The following is a 27,917-nucleotide window of genomic DNA, read 5'->3' on the forward strand; positions in this document are numbered from 1 at the left end:
GTGCCTGCCCATGCCGAAAATTGCCTCCAGTGCGCCAGTAGCAGTGGTTTTGACAGGTGCTGCTCATGCCGACAATTGCCTCCAGTGTGCTAGTAGCAGTGGTTTTCACAGGTGCCTGCCCATGCCGACAGTTGCCTCCAGTGTGCCAGTAGCAGTGGTTTTCACAGGTGCCTGTCCATGCCAACAATTGCCTCCAGTGTGCCAGTAGCAGTGGTTTTCACAGGTGTGTGCCCATGCCGACAATTGCCTCCAGTGTGCCAGTAGCAGTGGTTTTCACAGGTGCCTTCCCGTGGTTTTCACAGGTGCCTTCCTATGCAGACAATTGCCTCCAGTGTGCCCGTAGCAGTGGTTTTCACAGGTGCCTGTCCATGCCTACAATTGCCTCCAGTGTGCCAGTAGCAGTGGTTTTCACAGGTGCCTCTCCATGCCAGCAATTGCCTCCAATATTCCAGCAGTAGAAGTTTTTTATGTGTCCCTCTATAAGCCACAAAGTACCTTCAGTATGTAAGGGCCAATGGCAGACTAGCAAGCATTACATCAGATTCTCACTCACATTTACTCAGCCACACTCAATCATTCATTCTCACTTAGTCTACCTCACTCTCTCTCATTCTTACTCTGACTCCAACATACTTACTCATACTCACTTGCTCTAATTGTCATTCTCACACAATCTGTATCACCCATTCTCTCGCCTTCATTCACACTCACTCCAACTCCTACTCACTCATACTTTTTCACTTGTGCACTCTCCTATTGTCACTCATTCTGACTCTCATGCTCACTGCCACTCATTCTCACTTATTCTCACTCACTACCTTTTAGTGCCTTTCACACACTACCTGTCACTGACACTCACTTTTACTTACAAACACTCATGCTCACATGTACAAACACACTCACAAACAGACAACCACACTCCGATCCCCAAGCACGTACCCTACATACATTTAAAAGCATTTTTTTATTTAAGACATCTGCTACAGAAGTTCTCATTCTAGATCCTCGTGCCCCATTTTTTACTACACTAACAGTGAATAATAATCTATTATTCACTATTAGTTTAATATAAAATTGGTTGAAAACAAAGGCGGAACACAACTCCCATAAAGGCGAGCTTCCACTGTGTTGTCGGTACTCATTTTGCTACGTCTGAAGCCAGAAGTCGCACAAGCAGTGCCAGGGGTAAGACAGGAGTCACAGCTGCGACCCTTGGCAATCCCTGAATGATGCCCATGCATGTGACCCTTTTGCGAACATCATACAATTTGTCAGGTGACTCCATTCAGAATATCAGAATGTGCTGTGTTTTTGAGACCCCATTCAGAATTACACTATGCTATGTCATTACCATTCCGAAGATCAGTTTCTGTTATATCATGTGACCTCCTTGAGAATCCCTCATTCTGTGCTTAGTCATGCCATACCCCAGAATGTGCTGTGTCATGTGACCCCAGTCACTGTTTTTTAACCATAGATAGAAGTGTGTCACTCCTAAAAATACTACCATAACTTTAACATCTCCTGTGGAAACTGATTTCTCTGTATTTCTTTCTCTATTTTTCAGGATGTCAGAAGCACCCTAAGCAGGTAAGGCTGGTTTATTATCCTCCTGTCAGTGTGTGAGGAGCAGGTCTCACTGCTGCAGTGTGAATGTCACTGCTGAGCTCACACAAAGTGTTAGGAAACTTTCAGACCCTCATGAAATCACTTCACATTCTGAAAAATACCTTTAAGTCCTCAGGCTCTCCTGAAAACTTAATTTCTCAGTAAACTCCCCTGTGTCATCAGGAAACCCTTACATGTTCATAAATCCCTGCGAGTTGTCAGAAGACTCCTGTGAGTCCTGAAATAATTGCAACAAAAATGAGTTGCTGTCCTCACAAAACCTGTTTGCATCTTTAAAGTTTAACTGAAGTCCTAAGAAAAGTAACCTGAACACACAGAAAACGCAAGCACATTCTGGAAAGAGCTCTTTACGTTTTACTCAAATCAGAGTTGTGCAAAAACTAAGTCAAAATTTCCTAACTATACAAACACACATGGTGGCTATGCTCACAACAATTGCAGATCCAATTTTCAGCACTATTGTCAGGGATGTTAGATCATACACATATATCTTCATGTGGGGTAGAGGAGCTACCATGGTACTACAGACACTCTGCCACCTAAGGTGTTCACCTGCTTAGGACAATGTCCTTGGCAAAAATTACAAAAAAATAATAAGTACTAGAGCACACATAGAAAGCCCATTTAATAAAGAAAGTAGTCCTAATGTGAAGTCCATCAAATTATTTGCCCTTTTTTGTGAAGTTATCTTATTCCATTTTTAGTTTCCACAATGTTTGGTTTATATATAAGCAGGAACAGCCAATATCTGGTCTATACGAGCAAAAGCAGCCGACCCATGTTTCGTCTATTGGGCTCTGTCAAGGCTGCAGAAAATATACATACATTGGTATGGAACATCATCTCTCGTGAAATCTTTTACGTAAAATTCATATGTGTCAACCTCATATAGCAGTGATGAGGCAAAGGAAAATAGTGACATGAAATTATATATGCCAGTCACAACGCACTGAGGATATTGTGTAAAAATGCATTGTAGCATCAGCTCACCCAAAGCCATAAAAAGTGGTACGCATGATAGGTGATGTTGACCGAAAGAAGAGAACCCATGAGGGCCACAGGGAATGCCAGTATATATTATAATACAAGTGAAAAACTAGATTTTGCATGCATTGTGCTCTCTAAGATACAAAGAAATATGTGTATTTGGTGTTCCTTTTTGCATTCAAGGAAAGAATATATATTAGTTGTGAGATTTTAATAAAAATGTAGAATACCTGAGCGCCCTGTAGTAAGGACAATGTCCAAAAGTAGTCCGTCGATACAGAGAGGATCTTGTCGGAATCTATTTAAAATATATATAAAACTGCATGTATATGCAAACATGCTGAGGAAAATATAGGATTGTGCAGAAAAGTAAAAATCAGTACACCGTAAGGAGAGCAAAGTCTCCTGAGTAGTAAAAAGGGAAGTGCAAATAACAACATATAAAAGTAGACCAGTTTAGAATGAAAACTGGTCACCCAGGTGAAACGAGGGAAGTGATTCCATGTGTAGCGGAATACAATGAAAAGGGCCAATGTTCCAATAGTTGTCCCGTGAATTTCCGGATGGAGTATATAATTCCATTTCTAGGGCCTTGAAAAAGTCACTCTTGTCACTGCTTTAAGCAAGCAGATATTCCGGCCATTCAAAAGGTTGTGTATGAGTATGTAGCATTCTGTCACGTCCGCAACCCGGCCACTCAGCTGAAACAAGAGCCCCGAGCCACCCATATGGATACCTCTCTGGCATAGGATGAAAAATGGATGAGTAAAGCTGTCCCCTCCGTTTTTTGGGGAGTTTCTGGGCTTCTGTCTCCAACATATGTGTCTCTCGGAGGAGAGCTAAATGAACTCTAATCCTTCTAAGATAGATGTGTGTACTATACAGTTTCACGAAGGAGTTTAGACCCCTCACATTCCATGTGGCAAATATAAAATTTCACCCATCTCGTAACATCCCATCCCCCCTCGCTCTCCTCCTCCGCAGACACACCTCCCCACACCATTCCCAAACCCCCGCCACCCTCAGACGCACAACTGATGCTTCAACAACGATTATAACCCCAAACGATATGCGACTCCCATTATACCACCCGGGTAAACACCTTTCAACTTTGCTAGTGTACTCCCACATATAATGCTACTCCCACCAACCCAAAAACAGTCTCAATGTGTGTGTACAATCCCTCTATTGGGTATAAACTGGTAATATATCTTAGGGGCAGAAAACAGTCAGATCTCACCCCAGAGGGCAGCTCAATCAGCAGTTCTGCTCCCTAATACTCTGAGGTACTCACACTGGTAGTCACGTAATCAGTCACACCACAGAAAAGTAGAAACAGGAGAAGATATGGGAGAAAAACAAGAAGTAAAGTATAATAGAGCAAGGGAAAAAGGGAGGGTTGGCAGCTTGGTGGGTGAAAGACCCGGGCCCTCTATCAGTGCCACCACCTCATCTTATCACACCTCACTTAAAGTCCGTACAACAATGAACGAGTGTCCCAGGGGGGAGCCTCAACAAACAGACTAATCAGTCCCGTCGTCCTACTGGGTGGCATTCCCCCTCCAGCCCTCCTCATGCCTGTCACGCAAGGGGCAAGTGCAACATCATTCAACAGCACCTTCAGTGTGGTCCATAAATATGTGTCCATATTCGACCATCTGCTCGCTCGGGTGTTCGTGAGTCCCCAACAGATCCGATTCTGTGCTTGAGGAATCAGCAGAAGTAACTGCCTCAACTAAGGCCCTGGCTGCTTCTCACTCCTGTCATTGTTTTGCTAGGTCCAGAGTACCACCAGATTGCACCACCATTCTCACAGCAGATCTGGAACGGCGTCTACGTTGGCTTTGTCTCCTTGAAGTAGCCGAGGGGCCTTTTCCCTGCCACAGTGAATCCCGAGCCCGTCCCGTAGATGTCGAAGGCTGACATTCAGCACTTTGGACCTCCAGCCAGTCCCAAGTGTTCTCTAGCATTATGATAAAAAGCCAATCATTCTTAGCTTTTGTTTGACACTACCAAAGGACTGCCATTGCAATTGGACAGCTCTTGTATAGTCTGGGAATATTCGTATACTGCTATTTACAAATATCGGGTCTCCATGGCTCCGAACCCCTCATGGTAGTTTATCCCGTTCTCTGTACTTGAGAAATTTCCCTATTATGCTTCGGGGTCGAGCTCCTGGTTGCGGCGGTGGGACCAATGACCAACACAAAAAATAGTGTCACGTTTGTGAGTGCCGTCTTGATCCAGTCTTCCATGAAGGTCTCTGGGACGTTACCCTCGGCGCCCTCAGAGAATCCCATAAATCATAGGTTACATCTGCACGACCAGCCCCCCACATATTCCATCCGTGCCTCCAATCGACTCAAGCAGACCGCCTGGGCGTCCACCGTCACCCTCAATATGGAGATCTCCCCCTGCACTTCCGTGACCTGTGTCTCCGTTTCCACTGATCGCTCCACTACCGTGCGAAGGTCGATGTGGAGGAGGTTCATGTCTATGGCCATGGCTTTGGTTTTTGGCCTGAGGCTTCAATTGCTGCCAGAATCTGGTCCGCTGAAGGCTCCATTGCAGGTTCTGTCGCCTCTTCAAGAAACTGTGATGTGGTGGTACCCGCTCCCTGTACCGTGAACTGGTCAATCTTTGTCTGCTTGCTGCCCCTGCGCTGTTTGTCCTTACCCATGCCACCTTGAGGACCTGCAACTTTCTCTCCCTCAATATCTCCAGGATTTCTGGCGGAAGCACTACAGTTGTGGTCGCTCCCCACACCTTGTGTGTCTAGAATGAATGCCACCAGTTCTTTTTTTTTTCAATAACAATTTTATTGAAAACAAAATCCACAACATTGCAGCAGTCATGACACTTAATTAGCACCTTCACAGGCAAAGTATACATTCGGGCTTTGGAGACAACAAGTGATACATTCAGGGTAGTAAGCATTGAGTCAAATTAGTGAGGCATTACAGAGGTGGTTACATATACATGTGAGGATCGGGGGGCCCCCCGTATACCGTATATGAATGGTGGCCTTAAGCTTTCAGGTGACCGCGCGTGCCCCCATTTTATCCAGTATAGCCCGTCTCCCCCTCCTAAGTTCAACCGTAGGAGAAATACAGATGTCCCCCCGATATTTGTTCCAACGTCCCCACTTGTGATCCCACTTCCGCTGGCAGCCTCGACTTTTGTATACCATTTTCTCCGCCACCATGGCCTGATCCATATCAGTGGCCCATACGCGCAGCAGCGGCATGGTGTCTATCCCCCATTTCTGGGCAATATTCCTTTTAGCAATGGCCCAACCCACAGCCGACCACTCCTGCTCCGCCTGGGTGAGGTCCGTATCTTCCCACACATTAAGGAGGCAGAGCTGGGGAGAGGGGGTAATGGGCTTATCTATGGACCTCGCCATCTGTCGGGTGACTTCTATCCAGTACTGCTGAATATGGGGGCAAGCCCGTAGAATGTGTAGAAATGTACCTATCTGGTGACAGTGTCGTAGCCAGAGCGTATCTGGACGTCTTCCCAATTTATACAACAGTTTAGCATCAAAATGCACACGATGCAGAATTTTGAGCTGAACGAGGCGAAGTCGCATCGGTATTGCTACCTCACGAGGGGAAGATGGCGCTTCAGTCCAGTCCTCGTCAGCCATTTCTCCCAAGTCTGTCTCCCACCTGGCCCTTAATTTCCGCATTGGGTCGGTACGATTATTAATTAACTTCTTATATGTCAAGGAGATAGCCCTACGGTCCATTGGGTCCAGCAACAGCCTGTCCTCCAAAGGAGAGGAGTCTGGAAGGGGGGCACCAGCAGGAAGGGCGCCGTCGATAGCATGGCTAATATGAAGATATCGAAAATACTCTGAGGGTGCGATCTGATATTTAACTGGAGCTCCGCGAATGACGCCTTTTTTCCTTTAATCCATACATCCCCCACCGTAGAGATACCAATAAGGTCCCATTTATCGAAACCTGCGCAGGTGCTCAGACGCCCCAGACAATCAGGCTCCCAGAGTGGGGTGGCCTTAGTTAGCCGTCCGTACCAACCCATGCGCCGTTGGAGCCTGTGCCAGATTTCCACCGTCCGGGCCGTAGGGCCAGTCAAGCCTAGATTTTTTTTTGGTTTGAGTATAGTGCTCTGTTATACCCTCCCTTTCCCAAAAGCCAGCGTTCAGTATGGAAACTGGGATTATCGTGAGATCTGAACACCCACTGGTTGACTGCGATCAATTGTGCTGCCTGGTAATAAAGGCGTATGTCCGGCAAGCCTATCCCACCATCGTACCAGCCCATAGTGAGTTTCTGCATTGCGATTCGAGGCGGCCCGGTATCCCATAACAAACCTCTAATTGCTGCCTCAATCTTCAAAAAATAGGATTCGGGAATCGGGATGGACGTATTTTGTAGGGCATAGAGAAAGCGGGGGAGGTCTAGCATCTTAAAAAGGGCTGCCCAACCCAGGAGTGTGAGGGGCAATGTCTTCCAATGGACCACATCTGCCCTGAACCGCTGCAATGGGCCCGCTAGGTTTCGCTCATGAAATAGGAATGGGTCTAATGTTATAAAGATGCCGAGGTATTGGAAACCCTGTGATGCCACCGGAATGTTATACCCCCTGGGACTGTGTGGTGGGTCACCCCAAAGGGGGTACATCTGGGATTTGGAGGAGTGGGCCCCAAAAATATGAAAAATATGAAGTACCCGACAGATGGAGTGCGCCGGCGAAGCTAGGTACAGCAAAATATCGTCCGCATACAAAGAAATACGGTCTTCATGATGTGCTGTCCATTTAAGGCCTCTGATTTCAGGGTCACCCCGGATCCAGACCGCAAGCGGCTCAAGTGCCAAGGCAAAAAGAAGCTGCGACAGTAGACAACCCTGTCTCGTGCCACGGCATAGGGAGAAGGAGCTCGAACGGCGGTTGTTAACTGATACGTGGGCCGTGGGCAAGTTATATAACAGTCTGATCCATCCGATCAGCCGGAGACCCAACCCCACACGAGCCAGGACATCGAAGAGATACTCCCACGCCACCGTATCAAATGCCATTTTGGCATCCAGCACGAGCAAAAGTGCTTCTTCTTGGAGTGTTGCAGCACGGCCCAGTGCCCCGTGAACACGGCGCAAATTACGTGCAGTATTACGGCCTGGCATGAATCCCGACTGGTCAGGGTGGATCAATGCAGTGAGATATGGAAGCAAACGATTGGCCAGCAGTTTGGCTAAAATTTTGGCCTCGACTGTGATCAGGGAAATGGGTCGGTACGATGCACACTCGTCCGCTGGTTTACCGGGTTTGCGGATAACCACTATGGTGGCGGTGCGGATATCGGCTGGGAGGACGCCAGTCTCATAACACTCATTATACAAGTTCAGCAAGTGAGGCGCAAGCTTCAGAGCCATAGGTTTCAGTGTCTCTATCGGGATTCCGTTGGCGCCCATGGCCTTGCCGGACCGGATATCTTGAATGGCTTTTTGAATCTCCTCAACCGAAATATCCGCCTCCAGGGCCTCATTATCTTGCTAGGAAACACAGCGCATTTCAATAGTGGCAAGGCGTTCTACCGTTTATCAACAACTTTTTCACAGAGGGTCCAAGGGAAGCTTATTTATAGACCTATCGGTTTCAAATCCCTTGTAATCAATACATATGAAACACTATAGAAACCTAAAGTCTGAGCAAAATTATTGAAGTGAGCATCAAAAAGGAACAGCAGAACAAATTTATAATGTTAAAGAGTCTTATGACATAGAAAAAGAATCCCGTCAGCCACCAGACTGGCGTATATCATCCTTTGGGATGTACTTTTTCTTCACTTGCACTGCATTAGTCACCATCACATAAAAAAGAGTTGTTGGTACTTAATGAATACCCTGCATCTATTACATTTTTGCAGGAGAGTGAGTTCTCTCTATCTACTCATCTAGCCCTAAAGTTTTCAAAGGGTTATACTACTACAACTGGATCCCAAAGGATGATATACGCCAGTCTGGTGGCTGATGGGATTCTGTTTCTATGTCATAAGACTCTTTAACATTATAAATTTGTTCTGCTGTTCCTTTTTGATGCTCACTTCAATAATTTTGCTCAGACCTTAGGTTTCTATAGTGTTTCATAAGGAGGTCTACCGCCCATCGTGCCTGTGAGTTCTGTGGCGGAGTATAAATTTGCTCATAATACTTTGCAAACGTTTCGGCAATTTTTTGAGGGTCAGTGATCAGTACACCATCCGGCCCTTTGATCGCGCCCACCCACCGCGCAGCCAATTCCTTACGTTCCAGCCATGCCAACAGTTTACCGGTGCGCTCACCCAGCTCATGTATTCTGTGCCGGGTAGCAAGGGTGCGTCGGTTGGCATCTTCAAAGAGCAATTGCCTATAATCCTGTCTCTTAACATTAAGTGTGTGTTGGGTCTCGTGGGCAGGGGTATGCGAAACATCGCGCTCGAGGTGTAGTATCTCCGCCTCTAACTCGCTAACTCGTCGCTTACGTTCAGCCCTGTGTCCCACTATCATGGACAACGCCCGTCCCTTGATAACTGCTCCGTAAGCTCCCCATAGCGTTATCGCCGACGCCACAGACCCAGTGTTTTCTTCAAAATAGTAATCAGTGTCCTGCCGCAAGGAGTCTCTAATGTGTGGGATTTTTAACAACCAGGGCTGAATCATTATGGGGCCAGGTTGCCGTACCCGACGGGCTCCGAAGATAGATTTTACCGGGGAGTGGTTGGATATCCCCCGTGCTAAGCTCGTGGACTCAGTGAAGTGTTGAATCTGTTGCGCCTGGGTGAACAGGTAGTCAAGCCGTGAGTGACTACCATGAACACCAGATTGAAAAGTGTAAAGTGCGTCCCGGGGATGTGACCATCTCCAAATGTCTACCAGGCCGAACGCATCATTAAAATTGCGTAATTGCGAGCCTTGTGGAGCTTCCCGTCGGGGTGGAGTGCGGTCTATGGTGTGAGAAGTTGGCCTGATGTATGATGTCACTAGTTCTATTGTACACCTTATATCAGTCCAAATACCCTTATGGTGATTGGTTGTAAAGTCAACCTTATAGACCAGCTATCCTAGTGGTAGCATGGACAAGAGCAGTCTTAGGCTAAACTCTGAATGGCATGTGAAGCCAGCTGTGATACCATATATAATCCCTTGAATACCAAATGAAAGGACACCACAACAGATATATATATAAAATAAAGTGTATTTATTCTAGTCAAACCCTCAGCACTCTTTATGAGATTAGAGGTAAGTACAACACAGTCTTATTTATGCATACATTAAGTCACACAGGTAAGTAATACAGTTAGGCCCTAGGGGCCACGCAAACCATATACTAAGTAAGTGGTATAAGAACCACTGTCACGGAATTAGAGTAGGCCTAGGCCTAGGGAATCGCTGGGGCTACACTATACTACCAAAGGTTAGGAAGTGGAAGGCCCACGGGACTCGTGTGCAGAGTGGAAACTCTCACGCGTAATGCGTAAAAGTCACTAGCAATAGTACAGTGTAGAATTAGATAGATTTAGGGCACTTCCGGAGTAGCTAGGAAGTCAAGACTTGAGAACTAGACACTAGGATAGTCACTACCCTGATGAGCACCGGAGTACCCAAGTTACCTAGCCCACAGGCTGCGGGTGCATAGGGGTGAAGATGCGTCGTTTTCGTCGTTGACTCCTATGGATGCCTGAAGAAAGATGCTGACAGGCAGTCAGGTGGAAGTGTCCGGTGGATCCCAAGGCTGGGATCAAGAAGAGAGGAGACCTGCAAGCAGAGGGGACAGAGTCAAGGTCACTAGCCAGTGACCACGTGGAACCAGGAAGGAACCAGGCGATGTCGTGAAGAGTTGCAGGTGAAGGTGAAGCTTGTCGCTGCAGCCAGGAGGACCAGGAAGCGTCGAGGACGACCAGGACCAGGAGGCGAGCTGTCCCACGAAGGCTCTTGCTGTCGGCGGCGTCGAAGTTGGACTAGGACTCCCCAAGCCTTGGCAAGCGGAACCCACGCAGAACGGAGGACTTGCTTCTGGTGCAGACCAGGAAGGTCTGGGGTGCTTCTTCTTTGCAGAGAAGCGGGAGCCAGTCTGGAGGTGCCAAACCAGTGCAGAAGATTTCAGGGAGCGTCGTCACAAAGGCCACTAGCCAGCGGGCAAGCAACCGGACAGACGCGGCAAGCAGGAAAATGCAGAAGGGCCCCACGCAGGACTCGTGGAGTGTGGGGGGCTGATCTTCGGTGCAGATGGTGCTTGGGGTTGGGGCTTCTCAATCCCCGGTGCACAACTTCGAGGGTACCTCAGAAGCTGCGCTGTAAGTTACTAGCCACTTTTCCCAGGTAGCCGGTCCCACGTCGCTCGTCGCCTCCACGGATCTCAGCTCGGCTGGAGAGGTGGATGAGGGTCGGAGAAGTCTGGAAGTCAAGGCTCTGGTCAGGCTCTGCAGTCGGTTCCTCGTAGAACGGTCGCAAAGCAAAGGGTAGTCTCTTGATGGTGCCTGTTTGCACAGGGTAGCCACTCCTTGGCCACAAGGGAGATTATTCAGTCTTCTTCTTTCGTCGAATTTCGAAGGTCCAGAGTTTCTGTTCAAGTTGCAGGTTCAGGATAATCTAAAGTCTTGAGGCCCAACTCCCACTCTTATACTAATCTGGGGGGCTGGGACTACCTGCTAGGTCACGCCTTATGGGTGGGACCTGGGAGGGGTGGTTACACCCACTTCCCTTTGTCCAGTTTCGCGCCAGAGCTGGGGCTGGAGTGCCCCAGCGCCGGTTTGAACTGGACTATGCAAGGAGCACCTTGTGTGCCCCAGGCATGTCTCATTCCTTTCAGCCCACCCTGCCCCAATACACTAAAGGCTGTCTGGGGAGGTGCTAGCACCTCCCCAAGCAGGAAACCTATTGTCCAGGCCTCCCTGGCTGGGATCACTCCCAGCAGCAGGAGGTCAGACTTGTGTCGTGGCAGCAGCATCCATTTTGTGATGCTGAGGCTCTGGTTAGAGATTTAACAGTGAAGTATGATTTTAACATGTCTCTCCCTCTAGAAGGGGGGAATGATATCCTCATGTCCAGGAATGGCATGGGGGTGTTATTCCACAGTGTTAGACACCTTACACAACATGTTTTGATAAAGCCAAACCATAGTTACCATAACCGTTTAAGATTATAAGGCACTTTAAGAGTATATGGTAGGCTATATCATAGAACAGCTATAAGGACATGGTTCCGAAAGCTGCAGACAGGCTCAGCTCATGCTAGAGCACCATCTCACATGTTACCAAGCACTCTGCCTCCAGGATTGTTAAGGCCTGCCATAGGAGTGACTGATAGGTACACATGTGTCTATATGTAGGTTAGGTATAGATATACTACACCTAAGCAAGGGGTGATTACACGACCTTGCCCCAGCTGAGTGATCAGCCAGTTGTGTCAAAATGGAAGGCCAGGCCAGGGGTGGCATAATACATGCTGCAGCCCCTGGTAGGCCTAGGATACACCTATGCCCTGGGTACCTAGGGTACACTGTACAGGGGCCAATAAGGTGAGCCTATCCAAATGGGTTATGCACCTAAGGTACATAGTATTAATTTAGAGAGAGAACAGCAGGGCTGTGGGTCTGATCAGCAGGCCCACAGCCACATCTAAGTCGTAAACCAGTAAAGCAAAAGCAAAAAGTGGGGGTGAACATAGAAAGCAGACCCTACTCTCCTACACAACCCCCCCCCCAAACTTAGGGACATTAAACTAACCTTGACCAGTTGAGTCTTCATGTTCTAAGTGGAAATATCTGGAGAGTCCATCTGCATTGGCATGGTCAGTCCCAGGTCTATGTTCCACTGTGAAGTCCATCCCCTGTAGGGAAATGGACCACCTAAGAAGTTTGGGATTTTCACCCTTCATCTGATTTAGCCACAAGAGGGGCTTATGGTCTGTCTGAATCTTGAAGTGAGTGCCAAACAAGTATGGCCTCAGCTTCTTCAGGGCCCAAACCACAGCAAAGGCCTCCCTCTCAATAGCTGACCAACGTTTCTCTCTAGGGGTCAGCCTTCTACTTATAAAAGCAATGGGCTGGTCTTTACCATCTACATTCAGTTGTGAAAGAACAGCTCCCACACCTAACTCAGAAGCATCTGTCTGGACAATGAACTCTTTGGAGTAGTCTGGACTTTTCAGAATAGGTGCACTGCACATGGCCTGCTTCAGGTCATCAAATGCTTTTTGACAGCTTACTGTCCACTGAACTTTCTTTGGCATCTTCTTGGAGGTCAAGTCATTAAGTGGTGTCACAATGGACCCATAGTTCTTAACAAACTTTCGGTAGTACCCAGTCAGGCCCAAGAAAGCTCTGACCTGAGTCTGGGTAGTTGGAGGAGTCCAGTCCTTGATGGTCTGGATCTTGCTCTCCAGTGGTTGAACCTGGCCCCCACCAACTAGGTGGCCCAGGTATACAACCTTGCTCTGCCCTATCTGGCACTTAGTGGCCTTGATAGTGAGGCCTGCCTTTTGCAGGGCCTCTAAAACATTCCTCAGGTGGACCAGGTGATCCTCCCAGGTGGAGCTAAAGACAGCAATATCATCAAGATAAGCTGCACAATAATCATCCAACCCAGTAAGGACTTGATTCACCAACCTTTGGAAAGTGGCAGGTGCATTCTTCAAACCAAAGGGCATTACCACAAATTGATAATGTCCTCCTGGGGTCGAGAAAGCAGTTTTGGCCTTTGCACTCTCAGCTAGTCTGATTTGCCAGTAGCCTGCTGTCAGGTCAAATGTGCTCAAAAACTTAGCAGCTGCCAGTCTGTCAATGAGCTCATCTGCCCTAGGTATTGGGTGGGCATCTGTCCTAGTGACAGCATTGAGACCTCTGTAATCCACGCAAAACCTCATCTCTCTCTTACCATCTTGGGTGTGAGGTTTTGGCACAAGGACTACAGGACTAGCCCAAGGGCTCTCTGAAGGTTCAATGACTCCCAGCTCCAACATCTTTTGTACCTCAACTTTTATGCAGTCCCTGACATGGTCAGGTTGCCTGTAGATTTTACTCTTCACAGGCAGACTGTCACCAGTGTCCACCTCATGGGTGCACCAGTTTGTCTGACTTGGGGTCAGAGAGAACATATGTCTGTAGGACTGCAGAACTTGCCTGCAGTCCTGTTGCTGATGGGCAGTGAGGCTGTCAGAAAAGACCACACCATCAACTGAGCCATCATCAGGGTTCTGAGTCAACAGGTCTGGGAGAGGGTCACTCTCTTCCTCCTGCCCCTCATCTGTAGCCATGAGTAGCCCCATGTCTGCCCTGTCAACATATGCCTTCAATCTGTTGACATGAAGTACCCTGTGGGGGCTTCTGGGAGTCCCAAGGTCCACCAAGTAGGTGACTTCTCCCTTCTTCTCAACAATAGTGTGGGGTCCAGACCATTTGTCTTGGAGTGCTGCTGGGGCCACTGGCTCCAACACCCACACTTTCTGTCCTGGCTGGTAAACAGTCAGTACAGCCTGTTGGTCATGCCAAGCTTTTTGGAGTTCTTGGCTTGCCTCAAGGTTTTTAGAAGCCTTCTTCATATACTCTGCCATCCTGGAGCGGAGACCAAGTACATAATCCACTATGTCCAGTTTGGGTTGTTTGAGAGGTCTCTCCCATCCTTCCCTTACCAAACACAGGGGTCCTCTTACAGGATGCCCAAACAAAAGCTCAAAAGGGCTGTAGCCAACCCCCTTTTGTGGGACCTCTCTGTAAGCAAACAGAAGGCAGGGTAAAAGGATGTCCCATCTTCGCCTAAGCTTGTCTGGTAAACCTTTTATCATTCCCTTTAGGGTCTTGTTGAATCTCTCAACAAGCCCATTGCACTGTGGGTGATAGGGTGTGGTGAACTTGTAGTTCACACCACACTCCTTCCACATTGCAGTTAAATATCCTGACATGAAGTTGGCACCTCTGTCAGAAATGACCTCCTTTGGAAAGCCCACTCTGGAGAATACTCCAAGCAGGGCCCTTGCCACAACAGGAGCTGTTGTGGTCCTCAGGGGAATTGCTTCTGGGTACCTGGTGGCATGGTCCACTATCACCAGTATGAATCTGTGCCCAGATGCTGTTTGTGGGTCCATTGGTCCTACAATATCTATGCCCACTCTTTCAAAGGGAACCCCCACCACAGGTAGTGGTATGAGGGGGGCCTTTGTGGTGCCACCTGATTTGCCACTGGCTTGGCAGGTGACACAGGAGCGACAAAACTCCTTAGTATCTTCTGACATGTGAGGCCAGTGAAAGTGAGGGACAAGCCTGTCCCAGGTCTTATTCTGGCCTAAATGTCCTGCAAGGGGAATATCATGGGCCAAGGTGAGAAGGAAGCCTCTGAACTTCAGTGGTATGACCAACCTCCTGGATGCACCAGGCTTGGGGTCTCTAGCCTCTGAGTACAGTAGCCCTTCATCCCAATACACTCTATGGGTACCTTGAGCATTCCCTGCAGCCTCAGCAGCAGCCAGCTGTCTGAGGGGTTCAAGAGAGGGGCAGTCTAATTGAGCCTGCCTCAGATCTGCCCTTGAAGGTCCCCCTGTCCCAAGAAACTCAACCTGATCAGGTTCAAGTTCTTCTAGGACAGTTCCTTCAGGGCTCTCAGAATCATCCTCCTGGGAGGGCTGATCCACCACCTGAGGCAGGGGGGAAGGCACAGCCTCAACCCTACTGCTCTTTCTCTTGGGTTGTGACTGGTCCATAGTTTCAGGATCCAGCACTTGTTCAGTGTTGCACTTTTTGGCCTGTGACCTGGTCACAGCAAGGACATGTGCATCTATCCCTAGCATTTCTGCATGGGTCCTATACTCCACTTCAGACCAAACTGAAGTTTCAAGATCATTGCCCAGTAAACACTCTACAGGAAGGTCTGAACTAACAACAACTTTCTTGAGGCCAGTTACCCCTCCCCAGGAGAAGTTAACAATAGCCACACTATGGGAGGTAGTGGCATTGCTAGCGTTGGTCACTAGGTAATTCTCACCTAGCATGATCTGTCCAGGGTCCACAAAAGCAGGTGTCACCATGGTGACACTAGCCCCAGTCTCCCTGTAGGCCTGAGCCATTCTTTGGTTGATAAAAGGAGTCTGTCTGTACTTGCCCAGGTTACTGGGGCCTACAGTAGAGGACAAAGCTAAGTCCCCATCACAGATCAGAACAGCCTGAGTAGGTATCCTGACTAGGCCAGAATCCTCCTCAGTTCCCAGGGTTAACCCTACTACACCCTTTTGCTGGGAACCACCACTTACAGCTGGACTAGGGGGTACAGTTGCCTTAGGGGCAATGGTGGCTGGGGGCTTATCCTTTTTGGTGCACTCACTAAACCAATGTGAGTTGGACTTACAATAGTTGCACCATGGTTTCTTTTGGCCTTCTTTCTTCTTATCCTTTTTGGAACCACCCTCCCCCTGAGCCTTTTGGGTGCCTGGTGAAGACTTCTGGTCTTTTGGTTTCTGATCATTACCCTTCTGGTCTGCCTTTTTCTGATCACCGCCCTGGTTCTGGTTTTTCTGCTTAACTCTAGTCCTGACCCATCTATCTGCCTTCTTTCCCAATTCTTGGGGAGAAGTCAGATCAGAATCAATCAGGTGTTGATGCAATAGCTGGTCTTGACAGTTGTTAAGGATTTGCTCTCTCATGATCAAATTATACAATCCTGTATAGTCCTTAACCTTACTTCCCATTAGCCAGCCTTCCAGAGCCTTAGTGGCACAATCTACAAAGTCAGTCCAGTCCTGAGTCTGTGTCTTCTGGGTATCCCTGAACAACAACCTGTATTGTTCAGTGGTTAGGCCAAACCCATCAATCAGAGCACTCTTCAGGACAGTGTAATTATCTGCATCCTCATCACTAACTGTGAGGAGCTTGTCTCTGCCTTTCTCAGAGAAGGAGAGCCACAAGATAGCTGCCCACTGACTTTGGGGTACCTGCTGTACTTTGCAAGCCCTCTCCAAAGCAGTTATCCATTTGTGGATGTCATCCCCACACTTGTAGGGAGGGACAATCTTGCTCAGGTTTCTATTATCATAGTGCCTGTCTCTATCCTTAGGGATATTGCTGCCACCAGTGGGTTCTGACCCACTCAACTTTTGTTCTCTAGCCAGAGCAAGCTTCTCCTTGGCAAGGGCAAGTTCTTCCCTCTGAATCCTTAGATTAGCTTCTTTCATCCTGGCTTCATGTTCCTTTCTCTCAGGGGAAGTCATTCCCCTGTGAGAGGAAACACTAGAGATGTTAGAGACATGGGAGTGGATGGATTCCCTTGAAGGGGATCTGTCCCTCCTGTTTCCCTGTGTAAGCCTACTTGGGGGTCTGTATGGGGGGACCCCATGCAAACTCCCATGTAAGCTTAGGTTAGCCTGGCTAAGTCTTCCTACTTGGCCCTGGCTGACTACCTCTTCATCTGAAGTCCCATCTGACTCCTCTGTGGTGGGTAGACCCTCCTGTGTACCTAGGGTACCTGACTGAGAGGCTCTAAGAGCATCATACTCCTCTAGGAGTTGTCTTAACTGAAGGAGGGTAGGGTTTGCACCCTGTTTTATTCCTCTGGAGGTGCACAATTGCCTCATCTCCTGGAATGTTAAGGTATCATATCTAGAGGGGGCCTTCTGCAGGCTTGCCCCTCCTGAGAGAGCATCTACTTGATCTACTCTCAGAGACATGATCTAGTGAGGGTGTGGTGTGTGCACCTACCTACACTAGTTGTTTCTACTAAACCTCTCTGGTAGTTGTAGTCAGGGTGTGTTACTCCCTTCAACCTACAACTACTAAGTCCAGTAGGACTTAAGTATTATAATCTATGTTATATGTACCTTAGACAATATCCGTGTGATCTTTCAATTTAGTATCTCAAGATTACAATGGTATTACAACAGCAAGCTCAGATCCCAACCGCTGCTCACCAATGTGAGAAGTTGGCCTGATGTATGATGTCACTAGTTCTAGTGTACACCTTATATCAGTCCAAATACCCTTATGGTGATTGGTTGTAAAGTCAACCTTATAGACCAGCTATCCTAGTGGTAGCATGGACAAGAGCAGTCTTAGGCTAAACTCTGAATGGCATGTGAAGCCAGCTGTGATACCATATATAATCCCTTGAATACCAAATGAAAGGACACCACAACAGATATATATATAAAATAAAGTGTATTTATTCTAGTCAAACCCTCAGCACTCTTTATGAGATTAGAGGTAAGTACAACACAGTCTTATTTATGCATACATTAAGTCACACAGGTAAGTAATACAGTTAGGCCCTAGGGGCCACGCAAACCATATACTAAGTAGGTGGTATAAGAACCACTGTCACGGAATTAGAGTAGGCCTAGGCCTAGGGAATCGCTGGGGCTACACTATACTACCAAAGGTTAGGAAGTGGAAGGCCCACGGGACTCGTGTGCAGAGTGGAAACTCTCACGCGTAATGCGTAAAAGTCACTAGCAATAGTACAGTGTAGAATTAGATAGATTTAGGGCACTTCCGGAGTAGCTAGGAAGTCAAGACTTGAGAACTAGACACTAGGATAGTCACTACCCTGATGAGCACCGGAGTACCCAAGTTACCTAGCCCACAGGCTGCGGGTGCATAGGGGTGAAGATGCGTCGTTTTCGTCGTTGACTCCTATGGATGCCTGAAGAAAGATGCTGACAGGCAGTCAGGTGGAAGTGTCCGGTGGATCCCAAGGCTGGGATCAAGAAGAGAGGAGACCTGCAAGCAGAGGGGACAGAGTCAAGGTCACTAGCCAGTGACCACGTGGAACCAGGAAGGAACCAGGCGATGTCGTGAAGAGTTGCAGGTGAAGGTGAAGCTTGTCGCTGCAGCCAGGAGGACCAGGAAGCGTCGAGGACGACCAGGACCAGGAGGCGAGCTGTCCCACGAAGGCTCTTGCTGTCGGCGGCGTCGAAGTTGGACTAGGACTCCCCAAGCCTTGGCAAGCGGAACCCACGCAGAACGGAGGACTTGCTTCTGGTGCAGACCAGGAAGGTCTGGGGTGCTTCTTCTTTGCAGAGAAGCGGGAGCCAGTCTGGAGGTGCCAAACCAGTGCAGAAGATTTCAGGGAGCGTCGTCACAAAGGCCACTAGCCAGCGGGCAAGCAACCGGACAGACGCGGCAAGCAGGAAAATGCAGAAGGGCCCCACGCAGGACTCGTGGAGTGTGGGGGGCTGATCTTCGGTGCAGATGGTGCTTGGGGTTGGGGCTTCTCAATCCCCGGTGCACAACTTCGAGGGTACCTCAGAAGCTGCGCTGTAAGTTACTAGCCACTTTTCCCAGGTAGCCGGTCCCACGTCACTCGTCGCCTCCACGGATCTCAGCTCGGCTGGAGAGGTGGATGAGGGTCGGAGAAGTCTGGAAGTCAAGGCTCTGGTCAGGCTCTGCAGTCGGTTCCTCGTAGAACGGTCGCAAAGCAAAGGGTAGTCTCTTGATGGTGCCTGTTTGCACAGGGTAGCCACTCCTTGGCCACAAGGGAGATTCTTCAGTCTTCTTCTTTCGTCGAATGTCGAAGGTCCAGAGTTTCTGTTCAAGTTGCAGGTTCAGGATAATCTAAAGTCTTGAGGCCCAACTCCCACTCTTATACTAATCTGGGGGGCTGGGACTACCTGCTAGGTCACGCCTTATGGGTGGGACCTGGGAGGGGTGGTTACACCCACTTCCCTCTGTCCAGTTTCGCGCCAGAGCTGGGGCTGGAGTGCCCCAGCGCCGGTTTGAACTGGACTATGCAAGGAGCACCTTGTGTGCCCCAGGCATGTCTCATTCCTTTCAGCCCACCCTGCCCCAATACACTAAAGGCTGTCTGGGGAGGTGCTAGCACCTCCCCAAGCAGGAAACCTATTGTCCAGGCCTCCCTGGCTGGGATCACTCCCAGCAGCAGGAGGTCAGACTTGTGTCGTGGCAGCAGCATCCATTTTGTGATGCTGAGGCTCTGGTTAGAGATTTAACAGTGAAGTATGATTTTAACATGTCTCTCCCTCTAGAAGGGGGGAATGATATCCTCATGTCCAGGAATGGCATGGGGGTGTTATTCCACAGTGTTAGACACCTTACACGACATGTTTTGATAAAGCCAAACCATAGTTACCATAACCGTTTAAGATTATAAGGCACTTTAAGAGTATATGGTAGGCTATATCATAGAACAGCTATAAGGACATGGTTCCGAAAGCTGCAGACAGGCTCAGCTCATGCTAGAGCACCATCTCACATGTTACCAAGCACTCTGCCTCCAGGATTGTTAAGGCCTGCCATAGGAGTGACTGATAGGTACACATGTGTCTATATGTAGGTTAGGTATAGATATACTACACCTAAGCAAGGGGTGATTACACGACCTTGCCCCAGCTGAGTGATCAGCCAGTTGTGTCAAAATGGAAGGCCAGGCCAGGGGTGGCATAATACATGCTGCAGCCCCTGGTAGGCCTAGGATACACCTATGCCCTGGGTACCTAGGGTACACTGTACAGGGGCCAATAAGGTGAGCCTATCCAAATGGGTTATGCACCTAAGGTACATAGTATTAATTTAGAGAGAGAACAGCAGGGCTGTGGGTCTGATCAGCAGGCCCACAGCCACATCTAAGTCGTAAACCAGTAAAGCAAAAGCAAAAAGTGGGGGTGAACATAGAAAGCAGACCCTACTCTCCTACATATGGCACCGTCCATCGTCAAGTTAAAGTCGCCGCCCATAACCAGGGCACCCTCAGGCAAGGTCATCAAGAGCGTCCCCACATCTGCTAGGGTCTGGCGCTGAAGGCCCGGTGGTGCATACACTGAGAGCACATTGAGGACTCTCCCCTCCCAGCTACCTGAGCAAGTAACATACCTACCCTGTTCGGTCCGTGTAGTGTGAATCACATAAGGGCAACCCTTACGTAGGAGGATCCCCACCCCTCTGGATCCCGAGGTAAAGCCAGAGTGCGCTACCATACGATACCCCTTTCTATCCAGGGCCGGACAGGAGTTACCTAGGAGGTGTGTTTCTTGGAGCAACACCAAGTCTAGTCGGTGCCGATGTATATATTGCTGCACAATACCCCGTTTGATTTTGTCTCCCAGCCCATTGATGTTCCAGGTCATTAGGCTAAGTCCCTGAGTCATCGCCATTAGATCCCAACAGTAATATGCTAGAATGATCGGAGTGACCATTGCAGTGAGGCCCTTCAGCCACTACTCTAAATACAGCATTAGTCGCCACCTCGCACTTCATAAGGACGAAGGCGATGAGACCAGGAGCCTGTAGGAAAGTACTCCGTACCACGTATTGATAAAGAATGCCATTTAGCACTGCTGCAAGAAAACAATAAAAAACAACACCCCAAACAAACCAAATCAAACAAGCCGATACCCCTGAAAAGGCATCTCCCACCCTGCCTCCCTGCATAACGGGACTAGAACCGCCCACCTCCCCCAACATGCAGAGCGCCTATCGCCCCCCCAAGAACAATTCGAGGAAACGTGTGCCGCCCCACTCCCAACATATTAACTGACATCGCATAGGATCCTTCCACCCCACCCGACCCCATCCCCACTAGGAAAGAAAATTCTTAGCACTGCTTGGATTGTTAGAGCCCCTCCAAACCAACTCCATCGTAGCGGCATTTGTCGCACCAGTGCCTATCTAGAAAACATTTCTAACGAATAAGTACACATTTGAGGAAAACCACCCTGCAACGGTGGAAGCCAGTCTATCGTCCCCTCAATGTCTTCAATGGAGGCCCATGGTGACAACGTACCAAAGGGGTGAACACTCCACACATCCCGGGGCACACCCATCCTAGTTATCATAGCCTCGTGAGACTACTAGTCTGCCACCGGACACGTTCCAGGGAGAGCCATACAAAACACTATACCATCTTACCAACGTCCAGAATTAGTGCTCCCCAGCTGGGCCCGGGGCATCAGAGTCTGAGCGTGAAGGAGAACGCCTCTGTTGGCGCCAATCTTCGGCCTTATCCGCTGCCGATGGTCCCTTTTTTTTCTTTTTATCCACAGTGTGCCAGCACTCCAACCAGTCCCAAGCATCCTCTGGGCGAGTAAAGAACCATGATTTTCCATCGGCCTCCACCCGCAGCTTGGCAGGGAACATCATTGCGTACTTAACTTCCTGGTCACGAAGAGCCTTTTTTACCTCCAGGAAGCTACGTCTTTGTTTCTGGACTCTTATCATCAGGAAAGAACGTGATTTTGCTGTTCTCAACAGTGACGGGTGGAGCCGCCCTCGCTGTTTGAAGAATAACGTCTCGGTCACGGAAATGAAACACTCGGGCAAGAAGTGGTCGAGGATGTGCCCCTGGTCGAGGGCGACCACCCGGCACTCGATGGGCTCTTTCAATCGAAAAACACTTTGAAAGCCCTCTGGGCTGTAGGTGCTTGTGGACCAGGTCCTCGACAAAGAGGTCCACTGCCTGTCCTTCCGCCCGTCCCGGGACACCAATAATTAGAACGTTATTCCGGCGCATCCTGCCTTCATAGTCATCCAACTGCCGAGCCAATACATCATGGGAGGCACGCAGGTCTGCGACCTCTCGTTTGAGAAGGCTAGTGTCGCTTGTCAGTTCTTTGGTGACACTTTCCACAGCACCCACGCAGTCGGCAATCTTTCTCACATCCTCACGAATCAGACCCACATCGGTGGCCACGGTATCGATCCGAGTTTCAAGGGACGCCTTGACAGCAGTGATAGCATCCAGAAGGTCTTTATTCGCCGGTTCTACCTTGCCATCCGAGGCTGGCATCTCAACCCGATCACCGCCCTGCTGGTGTTGCCATGCGAATTTCTCCAGTTTAGTCTGTGCAACCGTTCTGTTGCTCCGCCCGGATGTCATGATCACAACTCAGGGGGCGCTCCCCAGCCACAGGGCGCAGCCGCTATTCCCCGCCGCCTGCAGTGGAGAACTCCACCCGGCCTGTCGGTTTTCGCTGGCTACACCCCAGCCGCAGGGACACCCCACTAAGGCCCAGACACCCAGCAATGGACCAAGGATATGGCAGGCCTATGCCCTCTGTACGCTCAGTTCGCCTCTTCAGTATTGTTGTGTTCCAGCCGTCACTGCCAACCCGGGGAAGCCAGGCGTCGCCGTCCGTCGATTTGCCCCAGTGCCAAATCGTCTAGAAAAGTCATCCTTCCAGTCCCGCGGGCCACCCGTTGTCCAATCACCACCGGCGTCCGATGCCTGCCACACAGCAGGAGCGGGGAACCGAGGACCTCCCAGCCGGTCCCCGCACGCTGCGTTCAAGTAGCGCTGTGTAGGCGTTGGGCACCCCCTGGATGTCTTCACCCCAACAGGGTATTACCAAACAACCCAGATCGGTCTACTGGGGCAGAGGAGCCGGACGACCGCCCCCACTGCTCGGGGCAAGCGCGCCAATCGCGCCGGAACCGCAGTCACTCGATTCTTAGCGGGACACCCAGCCTCCGGGGAGGACCCCCAGAGCGTACCGGCCAGGTAGCGTCAGGGCAGCAGTCTGGTCACTCCTCTCCAAGCAGGGCCCTCGCAGCAGCCAGCAATGTTTGTGCATCCCGGTCGGCCGTGGCGCCCGCCCGCACCGGGCCCCACCACGGCACCAACGCAGGCACCAAGCTCCCAGTCCCTACCTCCAGGAGTGGCCGATCGCAACCATGGCCTCACGCCATACACTCCCCGGTCGGGGCGCGTCCTCTACAGGCAGTATATCGGCCGGAGCACCGGGCCCGGAGCTCCGCCACGGCGCCTCCTCAATTTCGCCGCAATCAGCCCCGTGGATCAGCTGGAATCCCCGGGCCACAGGGGAAGTCACAGGACACAGCGGAACATGTTTCTGCAGTGTTGGAGGCGCCAAACCTCAAATCGCCGCTCTCCGGAGAAAACAGGCCGCAGCCGCGGCCTCGCTTAGTCCCGGTATCCATCCAGGACGCGTCTCACCCAGCCCGGCCACCGTCCAGAACGCGGGGAACGGAGCCCCGTCTTGGCACCACCTCCAATCTGCCCCAAATTTCGCCGCTGGGTCGGCGGGAGCCTCGGGACCACAAGGGACACCTCACAGCACGGATCGGGACCACGGGGCACGAAGGTTCAGGATATTGCGGGAGTGGCGCTTCAGAGGCTCGCTACTGAGCGGCCATTCCCGTCGGCAGCAAGCCACGCCCCCCCCCATGCCACCAGTTCTGATTCAAATCCAGGGTCCGGTGTTCAGATGCCTGTGCAGGGATCGCACCAGGCACTCATGTGACTGTGGACGCCATGTTCCTAGTTCAGAGCTAGTTACCAGCGAAAATCCTACAGGAGGAGAATGTCAGGATCAATGGCAGGTTGCAAGTCACACAGCCCACTCACCAGTCAATGGGACCGGCCACCAAGATTGTGGGCTCACGTCCAGTCCAGTTCACCTCCACGCTGCCAAGGCTGACTATTAGTCTCCTCTCGCTCCTCTGCACAACCCTCAATCCCGGGGTGGGGCGAATAAACAATTGCTGGCAGCCGCTCACTTGTGTGTGCAGCCACATTTATTATACCCTCCAGGCATACCCCTGGACAGCACCTGGATGGGGGGGAAGTCCACAGAAAAGCTCCTCCTCAAGCACCATGGGTCCACCAGGGCCACCACCGCACCCGTCTTCAGCATCCTACCGAGGGCCCCTTGCATCAACCAGGGCGCACCGTTGTCGCGGCTCATCTCCACCACGGCATGTAGGAGTGCCTGCAATGTCCAGGGGATCAGCGGTCACAGTCTCTCTTGCACTCGGCCTCAGGAGGGGGGTAAATCAATGCAGCCACCATGTTGGGGGGTCTCTCCGTGGCGAGGCAGTCACCAAGAGCGGAGGCATGCCGGGGCTCCGTTACAGGCTGCAGGTTCTGTCAGCAGGCCGGCCCCACCACTATCGGGGTATCAGCCATCCCGCTTTACCACCCACACTCCATTCACCTCCTTGCGGCAGCTCCCCAGGTCCTCCCCACAGCTTCGGCAGGCAAGGTGGTCTCCAGCAGAGAGGTAGTGACTTGTAGGCCGCTCCTCGGTCTGTGCATCAGCGCGTTGCAGACAGCTCCAGGGTGTCACTATTTCCATGCCCCCTGGCGCCGCCCTATCCGGAGATCAGTTTCAAGATTTTCAGAGTCGAGGGGGCGGCAGGAGGATGGAGTATGCCTCTGCCTGGGCTGGAGATGCCTTTCAGTGCTGCCGCCAGGCCATCTTGTTGGCCACGCCCCCCAATCTTATCTGTCATTAATAAAATGAATGGCCATGCTGATCCTATGGATCCACCATAGGCTAAATGAACAGCTAGATCCTATGGATGCCGGAGCCAAAGATGAAAAGAAGAATCCTAAGAAGTAACAGTGCCTAGAGGTTACAGCGTATAGTGACATGACCTCTCCTCTCTGCAGAGGTAGTATGGGGCACTAATAGATCTGAGCCATTCTGATACCTTTGGGGGGTCGGGAGTACTCGATTTCTTACAGATTTCCGTTCTTGCTAGCGATATCAGAACAAATATCAGTGAGGCCTGATCCAAGTTTAACTCGTCCCAGTGCGGGCACAAGTCCATCCCAAATCGGATCAGGTAGGGGCTTACCTTAACTTCGCAGCCATTAATTTCTTAAAACGCCTGACTTGCATACCACCAGAAGACGGCAAATAACGGGCAGTCCACGAACATGCGTATATCATCCTCCTCTGTGTCACCGCACTTTTAATATTTTAATGGTTCCTATGTGATCTTAGCCAACTTCGTTGGTGACCAATAAGGTCTATGGAGAGTAAACAAATGATTCTTTTTAAGTGGTGCTGGTTTGATCAGAGTGTATAACAGATTTAAAGATACTCGCTATAATTTCTCTTTAGCTAGCGCCAGAAGATCATTTTCCCAGTGCAGGTATGGGACTCCCATTTTCTCATCTGTTGCAGAAATGAATACCCAATACCACTGGGAAACCCCTTTTTAAGGTTGTTACTTAGCCCTCACCCACCCGAGAAAATCCTCCTGCACCGAACCGCTCCCCTCTGACTACGTTTGGGATGACCACTAACAACAAAGCTGCAGGCATTTACATTTTGAAAGCCCCGCTTCAAAAGTTTAGAGAGCGCTTGTCATGTCACTCCAGGTGGAAAGGTTGCCATGCTGGTGAGGGTAACTAAGTTTATATGGGGTTCCAGGAGAGCCCCAAATTGGTGCCAAGTCCGCATTGTAATCTATCCCGAGAATTCTCCTAAAGGATTCCCACACCCTCAGGATTGTTAAGAGTACCATTAACCTACCTTGTTTAAAAACTTTGGGTCCCCAAACTTAAACAAAAAACGTTTTCAGGCTTAAATGCTTCAACATGGCTCTATACAATTGACCCATGTGAGAATTATCTAGCTCTCCAGCCAAGAACCAGGAATTCTTGAACTGGAAAGAATAATAATAGGCTTGAAAACCCGGAGGAGCGAGCCCCCCTTGCTTCAGTCTCATCCAGACCTTTTTTCATGAGATCCTGGCTCCCTTGGATGCCCATATAAAGCTGCTGACCCTCCCTTGCTTCAGTCTCCTTCAGAGCTTCCTTCATGAGATCCTGGCTCCCCTGGATGCCCATATAAAGCTGCTGACCCTCCCTTGCTTCAGTCTCCTCCAGAGCTTCTTTCATGAGATCCTGGCTCCCCTGGATGCCCATATAAAGCTGCCGACCCTCCCTTGCTTCAGTCTCCTCCAGAGCTTCTTTCATGAGATCCTGGCTCCCCTGAATGCCCATATAAAGATGCTGACCCTCCCTTGCATCAGTGTCCTCCGGGGCTTCTTTCATTAGATCCTGGCTCCCCTGGATGCCCATATAAAGCTGCTGACCCTCCCTTGCTTCAGGCTCCTCTGGAGCTTCTTTCGTGAGATCCTGGCTCCTTTGGATGCCCATATAAAGCTGCCGACCCTCCCTTGCTTCAGGCTCCTCTGGAGCTTCTTTCGTGAGATCCTGGCTCCTTTGGATGCTCATATAAAGCTGCCGACCCTCCCTTGCTTCAGTCTCCTCCTTCTTTCGTGCGATCCTGGCTCCTTTGGATGCTCATATAAAGCTGATGACCCTCCCTTGCTTCAGTCTCCTACGGGGCTTCTTTCGTGCGATCCTGGCTCCTTTGGATGCTCATATAAAGCTGCCGACCCTCCCTTGCTTCAGTCTCCTCCTTCTTTCGTGCGATCCTGGCTCCTTTGGATGCTCATATAAAGCTGATGACCCTCCCTTGCAATTTCTGCAAAAGCTTTTTGGGGAAAGGAAGTGGTTTAGTGTTAAACAAGACAATCACCTTCGGAAGAATCAGCTTCTTAATGGTGTTCACCCTCCCATAGATACCGAGGGGCAGATTTTCTCTCCATCTTGTAAGGCGAGCATCTATATCACAGTGTTGCTTGAACATGAAATACCTTTGAAAAACCTTTGACAAAAGAGGAACAGTTTGTTTAATTAAACATAGCGGCCGGGAGAACAGTTACAGGCACAGGGTCCGAGGAATGTCTCAAATTACAATCAATCTGTAGCGTTCTTATATACAATTCATTATAGGCAATAAAATGTTTCTGGAGATCCTTGTAGGGAGGGGAATGTAAGTTGCTCCCTCTAGATTCATAAATTAATTTTAATTGATAATCCAGGTGGGCCTCGACCTTGCAAGGACAAAATGCAGCCAGTGGTTAAAGTGTCCAGATGTCTGCCACGGGGAGCACTTGATCACTGCGTGTTCTAATTTGCTCTATGTTCCTAACTCATGTGGCATCTGACTTTATGCTGTTTTTGGAGCGCGCGTACCCCCTGTACGCTTTATTGGGGCCAATATCCCTTAACAATTGTAGTGTCTCTTCACTAATCTGTGGGATTGATCTCGGATTTCCCGTCCATGCATTTGTCTGCCGGCTACGTGCCACTCCACCTGTGGCCTGTCAATCAGTAACCTTGGGCCTCGGTCTCAGTGCTTGCCAGGCTACGTATATGCGAGTCGGGTCGATGCGGCGTTCACATCGGGTGAATTTGTTAATAAGGACGTGATTTTGTTCACATAAATAAATGTATCATTTGTCATATCAGCATTGATTTTTTCCTAATTGACAGTGGGATACCCTAGTTAAGTTTACATCCGATATTTCCTCCAAACTCTGAGTTACGATGCTCCCATGATTCCTAACCTGATTTCTGGTTTGAAGCCCTACTTTCTCTCTAGCCCGGTCTTTACCTTATTGAATAGATACCCTGACAGACTCCCAAAATCTCTGGCATGCGTCTCAAGCTGTGGAACACAGAGCTCTGGCTTCGATGCATACAGAACTATGTCATCAGCATGCAGTGCTAGTCTGGTTGGTAACCCTGCAGCTTCAAAGGG

The 27,917-nt window shown here is 49.8% G+C and overlaps 1 pseudogene across 1 annotated transcript in view; it reads left to right on the forward strand.

Annotated features, from left to right (window-relative positions):
• LOC146802286 (E3 ubiquitin-protein ligase TRIM39-like) overlaps positions 1-27,917 on the forward strand; it is an 83,457-nt pseudogene that overhangs the window by 37,550 nt on the left and 17,990 nt on the right. Inside the window, exon 4 of the transcript XR_014967724.1 lies at positions 1,568-1,590. The product of XR_014967724.1 is annotated as an E3 ubiquitin-protein ligase TRIM39-like (transcript). The remainder of the gene's footprint in view (positions 1-1,567; positions 1,591-27,917) is intronic.

The sequence above is a fragment of the Triturus cristatus genome, chromosome 8 (genome assembly GCF_964204655.1).
Source record: "Triturus cristatus chromosome 8, aTriCri1.1, whole genome shotgun sequence".
In the NCBI taxonomy this organism is placed as follows: domain Eukaryota; kingdom Metazoa; phylum Chordata; class Amphibia; order Caudata; family Salamandridae; genus Triturus; species Triturus cristatus.